Genomic DNA, 19,228 nt, shown 5'->3' on the forward strand with positions numbered 1-19,228 from the left:
GTCTGGATCTATATCTGTATCCTCCTTCAGCATCTCTGCTATGTCTGGGTCTATATCTGTATCCTCCTTCAGCATCTCTGCTATGTCTGGGTCTATATCTGTATCCTCATCCTCCTTCAGCATCTCTGCTATGTCTGGGTCTATATCTGTATCCTCCTTCAGCATCTCTGCTATGTCTGGGTCTATATCTGTATCCTCATCCTCCTTCAGCATCTCTGCTATGTCTGGGTCTATATCTGTATCCTCCTTCAGCATCTCTGCTATGTCTGGGTCTAAATCTGTATCCTCCTTCAGCATCTCTGCTATGTCTGGGTCTATATCTGTATCCTCCTTCAGCATCTCTGCCATGTCTGGGTCTATATCTGTATCCTCCTTCAGCATCTCTGTTATGTCTGGGTCTATATCTGTATCCTCCTTCAGCATCTCTGCTATGTCTGGGTCTATATCTGTTTCCTCCTCCTCCTTCAGCATCTCTGCTATGTCTGGATCTATATCTGTATCATCCTTCTGCATCTCTGCTATGTCTGGGTCTATATCCGTGTCCTCCTTCAGCATCTCTGCTATGTCTGGGTCTATATCTGTATCCTCCTACAGCATCTCTGCTATGTCTGGGTCTATATCTGTATCCTCCTACAGCATCTCTGCTATGTCTGGGTCTATATCTGTGTCCTCCTACAGCATCTCTGTTATGTCTGGGTCTATATCTTTATCCTCATCCTCCTTCAGCATCTCTGCTATGTCTGGGTCTATATCTGTATCCTCCTTCAGCATCTCTGCTATGTCTGGGTCTATATCTGTATCCTCCTTCAGCATCTCTGCTATGTCTGGGTCTATATCTGTATCCTCATCCTCCTTCAGCATCTCTGCTATGTCTGGGTCTATATCTGTATCCTCCTTCAGCATCTCTGCTATGTCTGGGTCTATATCTGTATCCTCATCCTCCTTCAGCATCTCTGCTATGTCTGGGTCTATATCTGTATCCTCCTTCAGCATCTCTGCTATGTCTGGGTCTAAATCTGTATCCTCCTTCAGCATCTCTGCTATGTCTGGGTCTATATCTGTATCCTCCTTCAGCATCTCTGCCATGTCTGGGTCTATATCTGTATCCTCCTTCAGCATCTCTGTTATGTCTGGGTCTATATCTGTATCCTCCTTCAGCATCTCTGCTATGTCTGGGTCTATATCTGTTTCCTCCTCCTCCTTCAGCATCTCTGCTATGTCTGGATCTATATCTGTATCATCCTTCTGCATCTCTGCTATGTCTGGTTCTATATCTGTGTCCTCCTTCAGCATCTCTGCTATGTCTGGGTCTATATCTGTATCCTCCTACAGCATCTCTGCTATGTCTGGGTCTATATCTGTATCCTCCTACAGCATCTCTGCTATGTCTGGGTCTATATCTGTGTCCTCCTACAGCATCTCTGTTATGTCTGGGTCTATATCTGTATCCTCATCCTCCTTCAGCATCTCTGCTATGTCTGGGTCTATATCTGTATCCTCCTTCAGCATCTCTGCTATGTCTGGGTCTATATCTGTATCCTCCTTCAGCATCTCTGCTATGTCTGGGTCTATATCTGTGTCCGCCTTCAGCATCTCTGCTATGTCTGGGTCTATATCTGTATCCTCCTACAGCATCTCTGCTATGTCTGGATCTATATCTGTATCCTCCTACAGCATCTCTGTTATGTCTGGGTCTATATCTGTATCCTCCTTCAGCATCTCTGCTATGTCTGGGTCTATATCTGTATCCTCATCCTCCTTCAGCATCTCTGCTATGTCTGGGTCTATATCTGTATCCTCCTTCAGCATCTCTGCTATGTCTGGGTCTATATCTGTGTCCTCCTTCAGCATCTCTGCTTTGTCTGGGTCTATATCTGTATCCTCCTTCAGCATCTCTGCTATGTCTGGGTCTATATCTGTATCCTCCTTCAGCATCTCTGCTATGTCTGGGTCTATATCTGTGTCCTCCTTCAGCATCTCTGCTATGTCTGGGTCTATATCTGTATCCTCCTTCAGCATCTCTGCTATGTATGGGTCTATATATGTATCTATCCTTCTTCAGCATCTCTGCTATGTCTGGGTCTATATCTGTATCCTCCTTCAGCATCTCTGCTATGTCTGGGTCTATATCTGTTTCCTCCTCCTCCTTCAGCATCTCTGCTATGTCTGGGTCTATATCTGTATCCTCCTTCAGCATCTCTGCTATGTCTGGGTCTATATCTGTTTCCTCCTCTTCCTTCAGCATCTCTGCTATGTCTGGGTCTATATCTGTATCCTCCTTCAGCATCTCTGCTATGTCTGGGTCTATATATGTATCCTCCTACAGCATCTCTGCTATGTCTGGGTCTATATCTGTATCATCCTTCAGCATCTCTGCTATGTCTGGGTCTATATCTGTATCCTCCTTCAGCATCTCTGCTATGTCTGGTTCTATATCTGTTTCCTCCTCCTCCTTCAGCATCTCTGCTATGTCTGGGTCTAAATCTGTATCCTCCTACAGCATCTCGGTTATGTCTGGGTCTAAATCTGTATCCTCCTACAGCATCTCGGTTATGTCTGGGTCTAAATCTGTATCCTCCTACAGCATCTCGGTTATGTCTGGGTCTATATCTGTGTATGCTCTTCTAATTATCTTTGCAGTACTCTCCATTGGCTGTAGCTCTCTGCATCTCTGAAACTAAAGTGGGGGGAAAGGTACTTATGTCTGTCGACATTACAGACATTACTGCAGGACAAAAGATTAGCATATCAGCATGTATTTACTTTACGTAAAGCTAATTTCCCACTAATCACATTAGGCTACAGCCCTATGACACTGTAGGCCTATGTGACATTCTTATTGTATAGTTATGTTTTCCTATCACTCTGTTTTATTAACTTTGAATACATTTGCTGGAGCAAGGAAATACATATTATTTATACACAGCAAGTCACCTGGCAATAATGGGTCACTCGCCCTTTGAATTTACCTGTCATTCTCCTCTCATGTCTCTGATATGAGCTGACATAAGGAAGGAATCACTAGGATTTTGCTTATTTTCTTTAGATCTGCATAACCAAGTCCAAATTCGTGGGCTATAAGAACCATCCTCACATTTATATCAAATGCCACAGAGAGAATACAGTAGACGGCATCCGCCAAACAAGGGATTTATGACCTATTTTATGGGTCACATCCTGTCCTTCCATTCTCACGGTATGAGTGAGTGCTTATGCCCATATACAGTGGGGAGAATCTAAAACAAAAATCCAGAAAATCACATTGTATGATTTTTAAGTAATTAATTAGCATTTTATTGCTTGACATAAGTATTTGATACATCAGAAAAGCAGAACTTAATATTTGGTACAGAAACCTTTGTTTGAAATTACAGAGATCATACATTTCCTGTAGTTCTTGACCAGGTTTGCACACACTGCAGCAGGGATTTTGGCCCACTCCTCCATACAGACCTTCCCCAGATCCTTCAGGTTTCGGAGCTGTCGCTGGGCAATACGGACTTTCAGCTCCCTCCAAAGATTTTCTATTGGGTTCAGATCTGGAGACTTACTAGGCCACTCCAGGACCTTGAGATGCTTCTTATGGAGCCACTCCTAGTTGCCCTGGCTGTGTGTTTCGGGTCGTTGTCATGCTGGAAAACCCAGCCACGACCCATCTTCAATGCTCTTACTGAGGGAAGGAAGTTGTTGGCCAAGATCTCACGATACATGGCCCCATCCATCCTCCCCTCAATATGGTGCAGTCATCCCCTTTGCATCCCCAAATAATGATGTTTCCACCTCCATGCTTCACAGTTGGGATGGTGTTCTTAGGGTTGTACTCATCCTTCTTCCTCCAAACACGGAGAGTGGAGTTTTGACCAAAAAGCTCTATTTTTACCTCACCAGACCACATGCCCTTCTCCCATTCCTCCTCTGGATAATCCAGATGGTCATTGGCAAACTTTAGACGGGCCTGGACATGTGCTGGCTTGAGCAGGGGGACCTTGCGTGTGCTGCAGGATTTTAATCCATGACGGCGTAGTGTGTTACTAATGGTTTTCTTTGAGACTGTGGTCCCAGCTCTCTTCAGGTCATTGACCAGGTCCTGCCGTGTAGTTCTGGGCTGATCCCTCACCTTCCTCATGATCATTGATGCCCCACGAGGAGAGATCTTGCATGGAGCCCCAGACCGAGGGTGATTGACCGTCATCTTGAACTTCTTCAATTTTCTAATAATTGCGCCAACGGTTGTTGCCTTTTCACCAAGCTGCTTGCCTATTGTCCTGTAGCCCATCCCAGCCTTGTGCAGGTCTACAATTTTAACCCTGATGTCCTTACACAGCTCTCTGGTCTTGGTCATTGAGGAGAGGTTGGAGTCTGTTTGATTGAGTGTGTGGACAGGTGTCTTGTGAGAGCCGGAATTCTTACTGGTTGGTAGGTGATCAAATACTTATGTCATGCAATAAAATGCTAATTAATTACTTAAAAATCATACAATGTGATTTTCTGGATTTTTGTATTAGATTCCGTCTCTCACAGTTGAAGTGTACCTATGATAAAAATTACAGACCTCTACATGCTTTGTAAGTAGGAAAACCTGCAAAATCGGCAATGTATCAAATACTTGTTCTCCCCACTGTATGTACATCCTGTCCTTCAGTTCTCATGCTCTCGAGTGAGTGTTTATTTAACCAGATATTGCATCTGTTTATGTTAAAGCTTAAAGCTGTCATGATGATTGATGTGTAGTGACCTCGTTTAACTGTGGAATGTGTTTGAACATTTCAAAGAGTATGGCCCCCCCTGCTGTAGTGAACTTAGGACCTGGCTGTTGTATATGAAAACAGTAATGTCCGGGGGTATAAGTAAGCGCTGTTAACACTACAAGCAATCTCGATAAACCCCAGAACACTAAATACAAAATTAAAATAAACCCAGAACATTAAAGAGGAAAATAAACATCTCCTTGACAAATTGTAGGTGTACGGTGTCCTTCGTGTCAAGAACACAATGACAAAACCATCGAAGACATTCTTTGGGAAGTCCCTGATTGTTTTAAATGAGTGCTGGATATAAGTGACGACCATATGGGTTACGTTTTCCAACCGGACGATTCAACTGTGAAGATTATCACAAACAATGGCCACAGCACCCTTTTTCAAACAAAAGCCGGGAGTTTTTCTCCTGCGCCGCGGATGAGAGAATGGCTTAAGATACGGCTGGCGCTACGCCAGATGGAACACGCCCTGAGTGGGACAACCCTGCCCCGTGTCACGTTCGTTATACGAAGGGGACCAAGGTGCAGCGTGGTATGCGTACATTCTTAAACAAAGAACACTGAACAAACTAACAAAACAACAAAACTAACGAAACGTGAAGTTATACGAATAGTGCAGACAGGAAACTAAACATAGAATAAGATCCCACAAACACCAAAGGGAAATGGCTACCTAAATATGATCCCCAATCAGAGACAACGATAAACAGCTGCCTCTGATTGGGAACCATATCAGGCCACCATAAACATACCTAGACCTACGAAACCCTAGACATACAAAGCCCTAGACATACAAAACCCCTAGACAATACAAAAACTAGCGTACCCACCCTAGTCACACCCTGACCTAACCAAAATCAAATCAAATCAAATCAAATGTTATTTGTCACATACACATGGTTAGCAGATGTTAATGCGAGTGTAGCGAAATGCTTGCGCTTCTAGTTCCGACAATGCAGTAATAACCAACAAGTAATCTAACTAACAATTCCTAAACTACTGTCTTATACACAGTGTAAGGGGATGAAGAATATGTACATAAGGATATATGAATGAGTGATGGTACAGAGCAGCATAGGCAAGATACAGTAGATGGTATCGAGTACAGTATATACATATGAGATGAGTATGTAAACAAAGTGGCATAGTTAAAGTGGCTAGTGATACATGTATTACATAAGGATGCAGTCGATGATATAGAGTACAGTATATACGTATGCATATGAGATGAATAATGTAGGGTAAGTAACATTATATAAGGTAGCATTGTTTAAAGTGGCTAGTGATATATTTACATAATTTCCCATCAATTCCCATTATTAAAGTGGCTGGAGTTGAGTCAGTGTCAGTGTGTTGGCAGCAGCCACTCAATGTTAGTGGTGGCTGTTTAACAGTCTGATGGCCTTGAGATAGAAGCTGTTTTTCAGTCTCTCGGTCCCAGCTTGGATGCACCTGTACTGACCTCGCCTTCTGGATGATAGCGGGGTGAACAGGCAGTGGCTCGGGTGGTTGATGTCCTTGATGATCTTTATGGCCTTCCTGTAACATCGGGTGGTGTAGGTGTCCTGGAGGGCAGGTAGTTTGCCCCCGGTGATGCGTTGTGCAGACCTCTCTACCCTCTGGAGAGCCTTACGGTTGAGGGCGGAGCAGTTGCCGTACCAGGCGGTGATACAGCCCGCCAGGATGCTCTGGATTGTGCATCTGTAGAAGTTTGTGAGTGCTTTTGGTGACAAGCCGAATTTCTTCAGCCTCCTGAGGTTGAAGAGGCGCTGCTGCGCCTTCTTCACGATGCTGTCTGTGTGAGTGGACCAATTCAGTTTGTCTGTGATGTGTATGCCGAGGAACTTAAAACTTGCTACCCACTCCACTACTGTTCCATCGATGTGGATAGGGGGGTGTTCCCTCTGCTGTTTCCTGAAGTCCACAATCATCTCCTTAGTTTTGTTGACGTTGAGTGTGAGGTTATTTTCCTGACACCACACTCCGAGGGCCCTCACCTCCTCCCTGTAGGCCGTCTCGTCGTTGTTGGTAATCAAGCCTACCACTGTTGTGTCGTCCGCAAACTTGATGATTGAGTTGGAGGCGTGCGTGGCCACGCAGTCGTGGGTGAACAGGGAGTACAGGAGAGGGCTCAGAACAGAAAATATAAAGAAAACAGAGATATCTCAGGTCAGGGCGAGACAGTACCCCCCCAAAGGTGCGGACTCCCGGACGCAAACCTGAACCTATAGGGGAGGGTATGGTTGGGCATCTACCCTCGGTGGCGGCTCTGGTTCTGGACACCGCCCCGCCTCTTTACGCTGATCCCTCCGCCTTTGCAGAACCGGACCGTTGATCATCGTCGGAGGCCCCGGACTCGGAACGATCTCTGTAGACCCCGGACTGGGGACCGTCGCTGGAGACCCCGGACTGGGGAGTGTGAAACGTCGCCGGATGGAATAATAGGCTACAGGCAGATAGAAGGCTAGGGGCAGAGAGAAGGCTACAGGTAGAGAGATGGCTACAGCCAGAGAGAAGGCTTCAGGCAGAGAGAAGGCTACAGCCAGAGAGAAGGCTACAGGCAGAGAGAAGGCTACAGCCAGAGAGAAGGCTAGGGGCAGAGAGAAGGCTACATGTAGAGAGATGGCTACAGCCAGAGAGAAGGCTTCAGGCAGAGAGAAGGCTTCAGGCAGAGAGAAGGCTAAAGGCAGAGAGAAGGCTACAGCCAGAGAGAAGGATACAGGCAGAGAGAAGGCTACAGGCAGAGAGAAGGCTACATCCAGAGTGAAGGCTACAGGCAGAGAGAAGGCTACAGCCAAAGAAGGCTACAGGCAGAGAGAAGGCTACAGGCAGAGAGAAGGCTACAGGCAGAGAGAAGGCTAAAGGCAGAGAGAATGCTACAGGCAGAGAAGGCTACAGGCAGAGAGAAGGCTACAGGCAGAGAGAAGGCTACAGCCAGAGAGAAGGCTACAGGCAGAGAGAAGGCTACAGCCAGAGAGAAGGCTACAGCCAGAGAGAAGGCTACAGCCAGAGAGAAAGCTACAGGCAGAGAGAAGGCTACAGGCAGAGAGAAGGCTACAGCCAGAGAGAAGGCTACAGCCAGAGAGAAAGCTACAGGCAGAGAGAAGGCTTCAGGCAGAGAGAAGACTACAGGCAGAGAGAAGGCTACGGGCAGAGAGAAGGCTTCAGGCAGAGAGAAGGCTACAGGCAGAGAGAAGGATACAGGCAGAGAGAAGGCTTCAGGCAGTGACATTCAACAGCTGGTTAGGTTATAATAAACACTGTGGGCAAGTTGGCTGAGCATTATGGCTGAGGTGCGGTTATGTTGCTTATGTAAATCTACGAGTGATGTGTGTGTGTAAAGGGTAAGCTTTTGGTTTTACTAATTTATTACCACAAGGGGCCCACCGGTGTAACTGCTAAACTGCTTACTGGCTGTACTGCATGATTGTTTGCGGGTTTACTAAGACTTTAGTTATTTTAGCTATGGTTGACTATGACGTTACTTTAGCTACGATGGTGACAATAATGTAGATTTGGTTTGGAAAGGTTTTTTCGCCTGGTCACAGACAGCTGATGTACACTGAAGTCCACAAGAGAAGGGAAAAGGTGAGAGGAGAGATGTGAGAATACAACCAGCTGTTTATATGTGGCCATGAAAATTAACAGTTTGGTGTGCGTCATTCAGCCGATTCTGTAAAAAAAAAAAAAAATCTTAAAAAGGAACGAAACGGAAATAAACATACCTGAATTTGTCCAGTAGAAACCTGTTTGTAACTGTTGGAATAATGATTACACCCTATATCAGCTAGATGCAGGAAAACGTGTGTAAGACGGTATTGAATGCGTCTCTCACCTCAAATGTTTCTCTCGACCTGTGTGGACCTACGTTGTAAACATTCATTCATTCATATGCTAGGTTGTAGCAACGTAATGATGGGGGATAGGTTACATTTTAGTATCATGTAGTAAACTAAACCTATCGCTGTTACACTGAGCTGGGTGAATGGAATATGAATGGTCATCCAACATGATGTGATAGAAATAAGGCCATGCTCATAAAAAAAAACAATCGTCCTCCCTCATCTTAAAAGGCACTGACCGCCACTGACACACACCATTAACCAACCATTCAATACATATAGTTTATTTAAACTACAATCACAAGGATAAGCTTCTATCTAGACATCTAATATGATGTGCTTGTTTCGGTTTCCTCTCCTGTTAGCAGTATAGACATTTTACCGTGCGACCCAAGAAGATGGCCACCGTGTGAAGGGTGGGGTCAGAGGTCGGGTGTGATGTCATCGTGGAAGCCCTCTATATGTTTTACTGAGAGGTCTGGCCAATGGTCCTGGGACATTACAAGGTTATAGAAACACAGCCACCCTGAGTGGCTTTCAGTAGACCACGCAAGTACATCAATGTTTTTAACGTACAGTAAACTGTTATGGCAAGGCAGAGAGGAGGGGGGAGGAGGACAAGGAGGGGATGGATACTGGTGAGAGAGAAGGGAGATGAGGAGAAGGGAGGAGGACAAGGAGGGGATGGATACTGGTGAGAGGGAAGGGAGATGAGGAGAAGGGAGGAGGACAAGGAGGGGATGGATACTGGTGAGAGAGAAGGAAGATGAGGAGAAGGGAGGAGGACAATGAGGGGATGGATACTGGTGAGAGAGAAGGGAGATGAGGAGAAGGGAGGAGGACACGGAGGGGATGGATACTGGTGAGAGAGAAGGAAGATGAGGAGAAGGGAGGAGGACAAGGAGGGGATGGATGCTGGTGAGAGAGAAGGGAGATGAGGAGAAGTGGCAGGAAAGAAGCAGTGAATGAAAGGTATAGAGATGGAAAAGGAGTGAAAGAGGGAAAAGCTGAAGGAATCATTTTGAAAGAGAGAAAGAGACACATGGAGCAAAAGAAAAGAGAGACATTGTAGCTGAAGGTAGGAGACAGGAAGACAGAGTAGAGGGTCATGTCTCAGGGCTCCCTCCCTCCCTGGTTACCTCTACCAGGAGGCTGAAGGTAGGAGACAGGAAGACAGAGTAGAGGGTCATGTCTCAGGGCTCCCTCCCTCCCTGGTTACCTCTACCAGGAGGCTGAAGGTAGGAGACAGGAAGACAGAGTAGAGGGTCATGTCTCAGGGCTCCCTCCCTCCCTGGTTACCTCTACCAGGAGGCTGAAGGTAGGAGACAGGGAGACAGAGTAGAGGGTCATGCCTCAGGGCTCCCTCCCTCCCTGGTTACCTCTACCAGGAGGCTGAAGGTAGGAGACAGGAAGACAGAGTAGAGGGTCATGTCTCAGGGCTCCCTCCCTCCCTGGTTACCTCTACCAGGAGGATGAAGGTAGGAGACAGGAAGACAGAGTAGAGGGTCATGCCTCAGGGCTCCCTCCCTCCCTGGTTACCTCTACCAGGAGGCTGAAGGTAGGACACAGGGAAAAAGAGTAGAGGGTCATGTCTCAGGGTCCCCCTCTCACTCACACCAATATGTTATAGTATGTCAACACAACAAAGCATACAGTCAGTGGGGTGTTCCAGAAAGCAGGATTATTAAAGTAGGCAGCTTACTTGGATAAACAGCCACATACAACTACTATTTTTTTGGTTAATTAAAAGCTTAACCTCTTCAATCTATGGGTGCACTATGTCATTATTGGATAAAAAGACGTGCCCGTTTTAAGCGCAATATTTTGTCATGAAAAGATGCTCGACTATGCATGGAATTGACAGCCTTGGAAAGACAAAACTCTGACGTCTCCAAAACTGCAAAGATATTATCTGTGAGTGGCCCAGAACTAATGCTACAGGCGAAACCAAGATGCAACTTCTAACAGGAAATGAACAGGATTTTTGACGCTGTGTTTACTGACATCTCCTTATATGGCTGTGAATATGCTGGGAACGAGCTTATGCGCTCTGCCGTTCATCCAAGATGTCTGCAGCATTGTGGCGTATTTGTAGGCATATCATTGGAAGATTGGCCATAAGAGACTACATTTACCAGGTGTCCGCCCAGTGTCCTGCGTCGAAATTGGTGCGCAATCTTCAGCTGCAACCATTCTTCCATGTGATTGAGAGGAGAGAGGAGCCTTCCAGGACCGATATATCATCGAAGAGATATGTGAAAAACACCTTGAGGATTGATTCTAAACAACGTTTACCATGTTTCAGTCGATATTATGGAGTTAATTTGGAAAAAAGTTTGGCGTTTGGATAACTGAATTTTCGTTTTTTTTTTTGGTAGCCAAATGTGATGCACCAAACGGACCGATTTCTCCTGCACAAAAAATCTTTCAGGAAAAACTGAACATTTGCTATCTAACTGAGAGTCTCCTCATTGAAAACATCCGAAGTTCTTCAAAGGTAAATTATTTATTGAATGTTTTTGCTGGTTTTTGTGAAAATGTGGCCTGCTAATGCTAACGCTAAATGCTAATGCTAAATGCTAACGCTAAATGCTAAATGCTAGTTTGCTATGGTAGAGAAGCATATTTTAGAAAATCTGAGATGACAGTGTTGTTAACAAAATGCTACGCTTGAGAGCAAATAGATTCATTTCATTTGCGATTTTCATGAATAGTTAACGTTGCGTTATGGTAATGAGCTTGAGGCTGTAGTCACGATACCAGATCCGGGATGGCTCGACGCAAGAAGTTAATTTGTGTATTGGTTGCTGTTGTAGAGTCAATAATACCACGCCAACTTCAAGTCAATATTTCTTAAAAGATGGAGTTACTTCCAGAGATTCTGGAAAGTTAGCTGGTTAACCTAGTTCCTCAAGGTTCCGTTTTAGGACCACTATTTTTTTCACTATATATTCTACCTCATGGGGATGTCATTCGAAAACATAATGTTAACTTTCACTGCTATGTGGATGACAGACAGCTCGCTGGAAGCCTGTGTTTCAGACATAAGGAAGTGGATGGCTGAAAACGTTCTACTTTTAAACTCGGACAAAGCAGATGCTTGTTCTAGGTCCCAAGAAACAAAGAGATCTTCTATTGAATCTGACAATTAACCTTGATGGTTGTACAGTCTCAAATAAAACTGTGAAGGACCTCGGCGTTACTCTGGACCCTGATCTCTCTTTTGAGGAACATATCAAGACTGTTTCAAGGACAGCGTTTTTCCATCTACGTAACATTGCAAAAATCCATGCTTTTGTTACTTCTAGGTTAGACTACTTCAATGCTGTACTTTCCGTCTACCTGGATAAAGCACTAAATAAACTTTGATCATATTACTCCAGTGCTAGCCTCCCTACACTGGCTTCCTGTCAAGGCAAGAGCTGATTTCAAGGTTTTACTGCTAACCTACAAAGCATTACATGGGCTTGCTCCTACCTATCTCTCTGACTTGGTCCTGCCGTATATACCTACACGTACGCTACGGTCACAAGACGCAGGCCTCCTAATTGTCCCTAGAATTTCTAAGCAAACAGCTGGAGGCAGGGCTTTCTCCTATAGAGCTCCTTTTTTATGGAATGGTCTGCCTACCCATGTGAGAGACACAGACTCGGTCTCAACTTTTAAATCTTTATTGAAGACTCATTTCTTCAGTAGGTCCAATGATTGAGTGTAGTCTGGCCCAGGAGTGTGAAGGTGAACGAAAGGCACTGGAGCAACGAACAATCATTGAACAAAGCAACGCCCTGGCGGTCTCTGCCTGGCCGGTTCCCCTCTTTCCACTGGGAGAGTCACTGGCTTACTGGTGCTCTTCCATGCCTTCCCTAGGAGGGGTGCGTCACTTGAGTGGGTTGAGTCACTGATGTGATCTTCTTATCTGGGTTGGCCCCCCCCTTAAGTTGTGCTGTGGCGGAGATCTTTGTGGGATATACTCAGCCTTGTCTCAGGATGGTAAGTTGGTGGTTGAAGATATCCCTCTAGTGGTGTGGGGGCTGTGCTTTGGCAAAGTGGGTGGGGTTATATCCTGCTTGTTTGGCCCTGTCTGGGGGTATCATCGGATGGGGCCACAGTGTCTCCTGACCCCTCCTGTCTCAGCCTCCAGTATTTATGCTGCAGTAGTTTATGTGTCGGGGGGCTAGGGTCAGTCTGTTATAACTGGAGTACTTCTCCTGTCTTATCCGGTGTCCTGTGCAAACTTAAGTATGCTCTGTCTAATTATTTATTTATTTCTTTCTCCCAGGGAGGGACAAGGTTATCCCAGGGAGGGACGAGAGACAAGGTTACCTCAGGGTGGGACAAGGTTACCCCAAGGAGGGACAAGGCTACCCCAGGGTGGGACAAGGTTACCCCATAAAGAGAAATGGATGGAAAGGATAAGAAATAAAGAAATACTATATACTGTATATCAATATATACCAACTCAAGTCAGAAAACACACAACTCAAAGCGAGGGGAAGAACCATCCCACACACAGACTTTCAGTGTGAGTGCAAGGCTTCCATCCTTCCAGGGCAATGCCCATAGAGGCGTCTATCCGTCCTGTGACAACCATCTCGTCTCACTAGTTTGGGCTGGTGACAGGTGGGGGTTTGAGCTGGTGAGGCGAGGGTTGAGTGCACTAGTCAAATGTTCCCAGCCACTGGGGAGGAGGTTAGTGCCATGTAGTCAGGCAGCCTGGGTGCCTAGACACTGTGCCCCACTGACAGTCAGCCCCCCCCCCCCCAGCAGAACTCAGAGCTGGTGCACAATGCTGTCTGTTTGGTCGACAGGCGCAGGGCCTCCCTGGCGGAGACGCTGCCACTGAAACGTGGTGCTGAGGGAACCGACTTCCTCCTCCTCTTTCTCCTGCTCCTTGAACACCTGAGAGAGGGGGAGAAAAACAGACAGAAAGGAGAACTACTTTAGAGAAATAGGAAGTTTATGGGGTTCGCATTGCAGTTGATGTAACATCACATGAGGTTCAAGGTAGGTTTCAAACAGGAAGTGTAACATCACATGAGGTTCAAGGTAAGGTTCAAACAGGAAGTGTAACATCACATGACGTTCAAGGTAAGGTTCAAACAGGAAGTGTAACATCACATGACGTTCAAGGTAAGGTTCAAACAGCGAGTGTAACATCACATGACGTTCAAGGTAAGGTTCAAACAGGAAGTGTAACATCACATGACGTTCAAACAGCGAGTGTAACATCACATGACGTTCAAGGTAAGGTTCAAACAGCGAGTGTAACATCACATGACGTTCAAGGTAAGGTTCACAAGTGAGTGCTCACCTGCTCTAAGGTAGATTGTGAAAAGTTGTACTCTTCAAGGTTGAAAGCTTGCTTAGATGGAGGCAGAGGGGCAGAGGAGTTTAAATTGATGGGCTGCAGAACGATCCACTTGACTTGTACACTGTGGATTTGGAAACTACAGATTGGATTTAAACTGATGGGCTGCAGAACGATCTACTTGACTTGTACACTCTGTGGATTTGGAAACTAAAGGTGCTGTTTGAGCACTCCCTCTATTTTCATCCACAAGATACTGTGTCAATGCTGCATAGGTCTAAAAGATAAGCAAAAGAGAGGTTTCAAAATGGACAATGCCACACAGATATGTACTGCATTAACATTACTTTCCACAAGTGTAGGAAGCCCAGTCCGTGAGACCGGGCATCAAAAAATTAGTTGATACTCATAATGTTCCTCCCCACGGAAATCTTTAGTAAAAGGCGAAAGATTTATGCGATCTGAAGAGAAACCAGAGTGTACTAAGGATTAGAGGGGTTGACACCGACCAGATTCACAGTACTATAAATCCCGGTAACGGTTATAAGCTAAATATTTTTGTGTCCAATAATATGGTCTGGTCAGAGACGCATAAGTAAGGTTTTCACTACCATTTTCCTGTCGCTTTATATTGATTGTTTTTTTGTGGAATTACGGCAAATATTAAAATATCGTTTCTATAAAGTGTATGTAGACACGCGAAGGGGACCCTGGGTAATATAGTATCCACTACTTCGGTCGTCAATAGTTACCACAGCCACAAAGTCACAAGCCCCGCCCATTTCTACAATTTCGCTTCTAGAAATGTAATGTTTAACCTAGCTCTAACCTTTACCACACGGATACATGTATGCCTAACCCTAAACTTGAATGAAGACCACACATGTTTACTTTGTGGCTGTGGTAACTAGTGGAATCAACTACTTCCTGATTGTTTCCATTCCACGTCGTTAAACTACAGCACTAAAGACTGGGATGACATGTACACAAATTAGACATTTTCTTCTTTGGTATTTGGGTGGATCATGTAGATTTTGAATTCAGCAGAACAGAGGGCTCCAGCCCTGCCTGTAGTAGCGCGGATAGCCAGTAGGAGGCGCAGTTCACCACACTGATCGCCTCACACAGCAGTCCACCAACTCATCATTTCAGCCAGATGCTACTGGAACAGGATTTGTCACCTCTTTGGACTGTTTTGTTCCGGAACCTATTTCGCCCGGATCCGTTACCTTTTTGCGATGCAACAACTATAATAAAAGCGACCAAAGTTCACTCGAGTTGCCTCTTCGTTTATTCTCCTGCCACCACAAAAAAACGTTATTTGAAAAGAAAAAAAACATTTTCAGCTCGGCCCTATTATTCTAAGAGTTGATTTTGGGTTGAGCCGGCCCAGGTTTATGGTTTGTACAACATTGTAACCTATGTTTGAGACCTAAGCCTGTCCGTGTCTGTGTGAGAAACGTGCCAGTATCTCTCACATAACTAGAATGAGATTCACTTTCTATGATATCTCTCCCTCTCTGTTCTGATAGACATGAGCTTGCAACTGTCATCTCTCCAGCGTTGCACTTCATAATTTATAGCTTAGAATCATAGCCGTGCGAAGGGTTCTGAAGGACCTGTAGCACCCCTGATAAATTGAAATACATCAGCCAAAATTACCGAATTACTGTCTGTTCAGAAATCAAATAAATAATTCAGAAGAGCCCACTACACCATGAGAAGGACTAGAATTTAGCCACAGAGAATCAATTGCTTCTTAGAATAAATAAAAAAGCCCAGTTGTGGAGTGTAGCCAAATAACAAGGAATAGCATACAGTCGGGAACAAATCTGTCGGTGAAAAACAGCATGCAGACAAAACAGGCCTTTTGCAATATTTCAAATACAACCGAGGGAAATCACAGGTTGGAAAGCAGATGGCTCCTGCTGAAAAGAGAAGACTGTATGTAGCCTACCAAAATATTAGATCCATTTCCAAATATTGTTTTACAAAGAGAGAGACGGAGAGATGTTTTTGACACGGACGCATTGGCCATCACCAGGGAGTGAGCTGCGCGTCATTGGCCATCACCAGGGAGTGAGCTGCGTGTCATTGGCCATCACCAGGGAGTGAGCTGCGTGTCATTGGCCATCACCAGGGAGTGAGCTGCGTGTCATTGGCCATCACCAGGGAGTGAGCTGCGCGTCATTGGCCATCACCAGGGAGTGAGCTGCGCGTCATTGGCCATCACCAGGGAGTGAGCTGCGCGTCATTGGCCATCACCAGGGAGTGAGCTGCGCGTCATTGGCCATCACCAGGGAGTGAGCTGCGCGTCATTGGCCATCACCAGGGAGTGAGCTGCGCGTCATTGGCCATCACCAGGGAGTGAGCTGCGCGTCATTGGCCATCACCAGGGAGTGAGCTGCGTGTCATTGGCCATCACCAGGGAGTGAGCTGCGTGTCATTGGCCATCACCAGGGAGTGAGCTGCGCGTCATTGGCCATCACCAGGGAGTGAGCTGCGTGTCATTGGCCATCACCAGGGAGTGAGCTGCGCGTCATTGGCCATCACCAGGGAGTGAGCTGCGCGTCATTGGCCATCACCAGGGAGTGAGCTGCGCGTCATTGGCCATCACCAGGGAGTGAGCTGCGCGTCATTGGCCATCACCAGGGAGTGAGCTGCGTGTCATTGGCCATCACCAGGGAGTGAGCTGCGTGTCATTGGCCATCACCAGGGAGTGATCTGCGTGTCATTGGCCATCACCAGGGAGTGAGCTGCGTGTCATTGGCCATCACCAGGGAGTGAGCTGCGTGTCATTGGCCATCACCAGGGAGTGAGCTGCGTGTCATTGGCCATCACCAGGGAGTGAGCTGCGTGTCATTGGCCATCACCAGGGAGTGATCTGCGTGTCATTGGCCATCACCAGGGGAGTGGCGTGTCATTGGCCATCACCAGGGAGTGATCTGCGTGTCATTGGCCATCACCAGGGAGTGAGCTGCGTGTCATTGGCCTCACCAGGGAGTGAGCTGCGTGTCATTGGCCATCACCAGGGAGTGAGCTGCGTGTCATTAGCCATCACCAGGGAGTGAGCTGCGTGTCATTGGCCATCACCAGGGAGTGAGCTGTGTGTCATTGGCCATCACCAGGAAGTGAGCTGCGTGTCATTAGCCATCACCAGGGAGTGAGCTGCGTGTCATTGGCCATCACCAGGAAGTGAGCTGCGTGTCATTGGGTGAGTCAGTGAAACTGGAAAGCATTTTTAGCATTATCATTTCCTCCTCATATTGTACAATGTGTTTCTCCACACACCAGTTCCAGACTATTGATGGATTCAAGACCAGGTGTTTTTTTATTGATCTCTGTCACGAGAATTTTCAATCCCAATGATAATAACTATCAATCAATAGCTTTGACCAATCCCCTAGGTTTGTAAGACCATGGGTGTAATAATAATTAGGCAAAGACTCAGTTTATGCAAAAGATTAGTACAGTTTATTCACGAGAACGTTCTAAAGTCCATTATACAAAGGCATCTCCCGAATTAACAAATTAAGCACTCCTCTCCAGTTAGCATTCTCACGTTCTGCTACTCTGGTCTGAAGCCGCTCCTGTTCTGCTGCTCTGGTCTGGAGCCGCTCCTGTTCTGTTGCTCTGGTCTAGAGCTGCTCCTGTTCTGCTGCTCTGGTCTGGAGCCGCTCCTGTTCTGCTGCTCTGGTCTGGAGCTGCTCCTGTTCTGTTGCTCTGGTCTGGAGTCGCTCCTGTTCTGCTGCTCTGGTCTATAGCTGCTCCTGTTCTACTGCTCTGGTCTGGAGCCGCTCCTGTTCTGTTGCTCTGGTCTGGAGTCGCTCCTGTTCTGCTGCTCTGGTCTAGAGCTGCTCCTGTTCTGCTGCTCTGGTCTGGAGCCGCTCCTGTTCTGTTGCTCTGGTCTAGAGCTGCTCCTGTTCTGATGCTCTGGTCTGGGTATGCCACTGTTTTGAAAGATGTACTACAGCGCCACTGATCCACATTTGAACAGAATGAAGAACCGTATCGGCTCTGTAAAAGTGGCTATCATTGCTGAATTACTTGAAGAGAAAGAGACGAGGGCCAGGCTGAGTAGCAATACATCATGATAAGTGTTCATGTGTGTGTACAGCAGAACAAAGTGATGTGTGAGAGGGAGAGAAAGAAGGGGAAACAACTGCTCACTCTCATTGAAGCCACGGAATTTCAAGGCCGACCACAGTGAATTGTAACCAGAAAACAGGATCCCCCAGGCGTTATACTGAATTGGACATACTGCTGAACTGCATTTTCCTTTAAATCGGATTGTAGTGATTTTAGTAGCCCATTTTAGATTGTTGGTGTGGAGCTAGTGTATGTTGGCTGCCATACCCAATTGACACCTGATTCCTACATGGACAAATATTTGCAGGTCACACACACACACACACACACACACACACACACACACACACACACACACACACACACCTTGTTTGGTTTGCCTACCTGTTCCCATGGCTCTGTTTTGTTGATATTACGTAACAGATTGTAGATTCAGTAGAACAAGAGAGGTCAATGAGTGTTGATTTGATAGTACTGCTGAAGGTAAATCTTTATTCCAGTGTCATTTCATTCACACTACCTACTTAACCGTTGAGGGAGTGAACTGCAGTGCTTCCATAGGATCTAACACCATATATAGACGATGTAAATATTACGTTGTTAGGAATGTATTTTTGAGGTGTCTTGACTAACGTGTTCTCTCGACCCATGAACAGTGAATGTCTGAAACCAGGTTGACTAGTCTCCGTTTGTCAGAAGTGCATTCAACTTCCACATAGAAGTACACCCTTAGAACAGAAGCGGTTCTTGAAGTCTCCAAGTCTCTAATTGTGTCCATAATGATGCCCTATTCCCTATATCTTTTATAGAAATTGCTCCAGTCAAAGATAGTGCACTAGACAGTATAGGGTTCTATTTAGGAAGCATCCTCAGTTTGATAGCGTGGCACTTATCTTCTCACATACATCACCAGAACAGAAGCGGTTCCTTGAACGTACCCAAGGCAAGCCTAGCTGGTACCCTATTCCCAAATGGCACCCTATTCCCAAATGGTACCCTATTCCCAAATGGCACCCTATTCCCTTTATCGGGAACCCTATGAGCCCTGGCCAAAAGTATTGTACTATATAGGGAATAGAATTGGGACGAAATCCAAAGTCTTTCCTGTTTAATGAAAGTAATGTGGTGCGTTTAAAGTAGAAGTAGAGCATGCTGGGACATTCCTCCTGACCTGCGGAAGCTGTGACCCTGCATGCTCGTTATCTTCCACAGATGGAGGCTTGGCACAGT

The 19,228-nt window shown here is 46.0% G+C and overlaps 1 non-coding gene across 1 annotated transcript; it reads right to left on the reverse strand.

The window, feature by feature from the left end:
• Positions 1-14,273: 14,273 nt before the first annotated feature.
• LOC115122102 (U5 spliceosomal RNA) lies at positions 14,274-14,390 on the reverse strand. Its single transcript, XR_003862408.1, has one exon. It is a non-coding gene; the product is annotated as a U5 spliceosomal RNA (small nuclear RNA).
• Positions 14,391-19,228: the final 4,838 nt, after the last annotated feature.

This window comes from Oncorhynchus nerka, linkage group LG16 (genome assembly GCF_034236695.1).
Source record: "Oncorhynchus nerka isolate Pitt River linkage group LG16, Oner_Uvic_2.0, whole genome shotgun sequence".
NCBI classification, from domain to species: Eukaryota; Metazoa; Chordata; class Actinopteri; order Salmoniformes; family Salmonidae; genus Oncorhynchus; species Oncorhynchus nerka.